Here is a 3,903-nt window from a genome sequence, read left to right as displayed (position 1 = left end):
AGAAGGTGTCTTGGAAGAGCGGAACCCATTATGAGGAGCACTGCAGTAGAGGGAGTCTTGTCTTGGTAATGCCCAGAGCTTAACATAGAAGATGCCAGCTCCTGCTGAAGAGTATGGGAGGTGGGCAGCAACGTTGCATGTTTGGTGGGCTTCAACCCACCGAGGGAGGCAGGGCCAGACCTTTCATCAGAACCCTAAGTAGTCTGGGAGTCAAGCTCCAGTCCTGAATTGGAGACAGTGAAATGTGGTTGTTTTAATCTCTCTGATCCTTTCTAGGGTTTCAGTGGTCAAGGCTGCCCTGCAGACTTGTGCTATGACACATTCTGGGCTATGGAAACAGGGCTTTGTCAGCCAGACCCTGACAGCATGGGATGCACATTCACCCCCCTCAAGGACAACAGGCTGTAACAAATGAGATTCCTTCCCTCTCCTTTCCCCTCAACCTAGAGCAAGCTCTTGATTTCTTGGAATACAACAGCTGCAAGAGGAGGAAGCCCTGCCCCCCATTTGGTGACTTGTATGTGCACCTGGTCTCAGGGTCCTGGTGCCTTGACGGACTTAATAGGGTCAAGAGGAACAGAAGCAGGGGTTCCTTGATGCTGTGCCACTCAGGGGTGAGGAGTTCGGTTTCAAGACCAGCTCTTCAGAGGACCGAGCCCACAGTTGCTAAGTGAGAGTGACACATACCACACTGCCACCCTTTACCCTAGTATTGATATGCAGGAGCCAAAAACTATTCTCAGAGAATATTCTCTCACTGACTGAGAGGACTGGAGAGAAAAGATATTCCTGAGCTTTGATGTAAGAGTGAGAATATGAATACCAGGTGTCCAGCATATTCACCTAAGTGGGTTAATCCTATGACCTACTGTCACTCCCACCTCCACCAAAACCCAGCATGAACCCTGGGCAGGGGTGGTGTTAAATCCTGGATTTCTACTTTATGTCATGCCGCTGAGCAGCCCATAATGTCTCTAGTCTCCAGTCTCGTCTATAAAATGCTTGTGTTAATGTAGATCCTCTGTAAGCCCCATGTCATTCCACAGGTCAGTACTCATCAGTGACTCTAACTAAGGATGGAAACAAAATAAATAAAGCAAATATTTCATCAGCAATACATTTGTTTCCCTTTTAAAATATTTTAACACTGTAGTTAAAAACAGGAGGGGCTCCACCATCCAGCAGATCTAGCTCAAGAACCAACTCTATGACCTAAGCTCTCTGGAACTCTCTAAGCATCAGTTTCTGCTTCTGACAGGAAGGGGCTCATGGTTTTTTGAAGAAAAAATGAAATACTTGGTATCAGTGATCATCATACACCATATGATGATGATGCTGACAACTTGGACTATAAAATGTGTCACATTATTAAAGCAGATATTCAAACAGAATATTACCAACATCACTGTTATACTTACTTACAAATTGATAATATTATTAAAAACAATAAAATGTAGTATAATTACAAAAATCCCAACCCCTGCCTACTAGTGATGCTCTATTGAAGCATTATATTAATGACCATAATATTATAATTAGACTTTGAGGGACATATAGGAAACATTAGCATCATATGCCAAGTGAGTTATGTACTTTATCTTAATTAATTCTCACAGAACATGAACAGGTCCTTCCTATCATCTTCACTCTAAGAGGCTGAAAGTGAAGTTCACAAAGGTTAACAAAGGTTCACAAAGGTTTCCTTTCCAAAGGAGACCCACCCCTCAGGAGTTAGAACTCAGTATTGAACAATTAGTATTGAACTCAGGCTCTTCTGATTCAAGGACCAACTGCCTAAACTACTTTGCTATCAGCCTAGTCACCTTTTTGAATAGGCAGATAACTCAATCATCTGCTCCTCTAAAACCTTTGTGCTCCTTGATGTCTTTATTGTAGGATAAGACCAGCAGGGATGCTGCTGTAGAAGGAGATGTCCATGGAAATGTGGAATGGGACAACTGTCCAAGAATTCATCTTGGAGGGGTTTTCTGCCATCCAGCATCTGGGAAAAGTCCTCTTCCTGGCGCACCTGCTGGCGTACCCGGCATCCATTGCAGGCAATGTGGTCATAGTCACCATCACCTGTGCTGACTCCCGGCTCTACACACCTATGTACTTGTTCCTCAGCATTTTCTCCTTCTTTGAGTGTTGTTTCACAAGTGCTGTTCTTCCTAAGTTGCTGGTCATCTTTCTCTCAGGCAAGCAAACCATTTCCTTTCTTGCCTGTTTCATACAAGCATTTGTCTTTTTATTTCTGGGAGCAGCAGGATTCCTCCTCATAGCAGTGATGTCTTTGGATCGGTATGTGGCCATTTGCAAGCCTCTGCATTACCCAACCATCATGAACCTGAAGACTTGCTTCCTCCTGGTCACTGTCTGCTTGGCTTTGGCTTTCCCTCTCATCACTGGTCCAGTAGTAATGGTTTCCCAGTTGTCCTTCTGTGGCCTCCATGTCATCCCCCACTTTTTCTATGACATTGGCCCCTGATTCTTCTCCCCTTTTCTGACACCAGGTCTGTAGAAATGTTGGCTTTTGTCCTCACTTTGTTTATCCTTTTGACATCCCTTATTATAACCATCATTGCATATAGCAATATAATAGTCACAATCATCTAAGGAGTAAAAGAAGGGTTTTTCCCCCTGCTCCTCTCACCTCATAGTCCTCTCTCTGACAAGATTAGTTGACCATAGAGTTGAGGGTCGATTTCTGGGCTCTCTATTCTGTTCCATTGATCTATGTGTCTGTTTTTGTGCCAGTACCATGCTGTCTTGATGATGACAGCTTTGTAATAGAGCTTAAAGTCCGGAATTGTGATGCCACCAACTTTGGCTTTCTTTTTCAATATTCCTTTGGCTATTCGAGGTCTTTTCTGGTTCCATATAAATTTTAGGATTATTTGTTCCATTTCTTTGAAAAAATGGATGGTATTTTGATAGGGATTGCATTAAATGTGTAGATTGCTTTAGGTAGCATGGACATTTTCACAATATTTATTCTTCCAATCCAGGAGCATGGAACATTTTTCCATTTCTTTGTGTCTTCCTCAATTTCTTTCATGAGTACTTTATAGTTTTCTGCATATAGATTCTTAGCCTCTTTGGTGAGGTTTATTCCTAGGTATCTTACAGTTTTGGGTGCAATTGTAAATGGGATTGACTCCTTAATTCCTCTTTCTTCTGTCTTGTTGTTGGTGTACAGAAATGCAACTGATTTCTGTGCATTGATTTTATATCCTGACACTTTACTGAATTCCTGTACAAGTTCTAGCAGTTTTGGAGTGGAGTCTTTTGGGTTTTCCACATATAGTATCATATCATCTGCGAAGAGTGATAATTTGACTTCTTCTTTGCTGATTTGGAGGCCTTTAATTTCTTTTTGTTGTCTGATTGCTGAGGCTAGGACTTCTAGTACTATGTTGAATAGCAGTGGTGATAATGGACATCCCTGCCGTGTTCCTGACCTTAACTGTCATATGGAAGTAGTGTCTTTATATATGTGAAACCAAGGCAAAAGAACAGGTTGGACTCCAACAGAGAGGCTGCCCTTGTGAACACAGTGGTGACCCCACTGCTGAACCCTGTCATCTACACTCTGCAGAACAAGCAGGTCCACTGGGCTCTGAGAGAGGCTATGAGCAGAATGAAAAGATGAAGATGAAAAAAAAAAAAATGACATGGCCTTGGAGTGGAAAGCTTCAGAAAACCATTTGTCTCCATTCTGGCCAATTTAGCAATCTACAGAGTTCTAGTGCATTGTCTCTGGTATACCTCACTTGAACTCTGTACATCCCTAGCAAGATGGAATTGTTTTACAAGCCACATTTTACATTGATGTGCATAACTATCTAATCCCTAAGTATTCCACATGTTGATGACAATTAATTACAATATCCTTTACTGAAT

The 3,903-nt window shown here is 42.2% G+C and overlaps 1 pseudogene; it reads left to right on the top strand.

Annotated features, from left to right (window-relative positions):
* Positions 1 to 1,930: 1,930 nt before the first annotated feature.
* LOC123955051 lies at positions 1,931 to 3,652 on the top strand (annotated as a pseudogene).
* Positions 3,653 to 3,903: the final 251 nt, after the last annotated feature.

The sequence above is a fragment of the Meles meles genome, chromosome 13 (genome assembly GCF_922984935.1).
Source record: "Meles meles chromosome 13, mMelMel3.1 paternal haplotype, whole genome shotgun sequence".
In the NCBI taxonomy this organism is placed as follows: Eukaryota; Metazoa; Chordata; class Mammalia; order Carnivora; family Mustelidae; genus Meles; species Meles meles.
The sequence above is the reverse complement of the archived record's forward strand: the minus strand, read 5'-3'. Positions and strand labels throughout refer to the sequence as shown.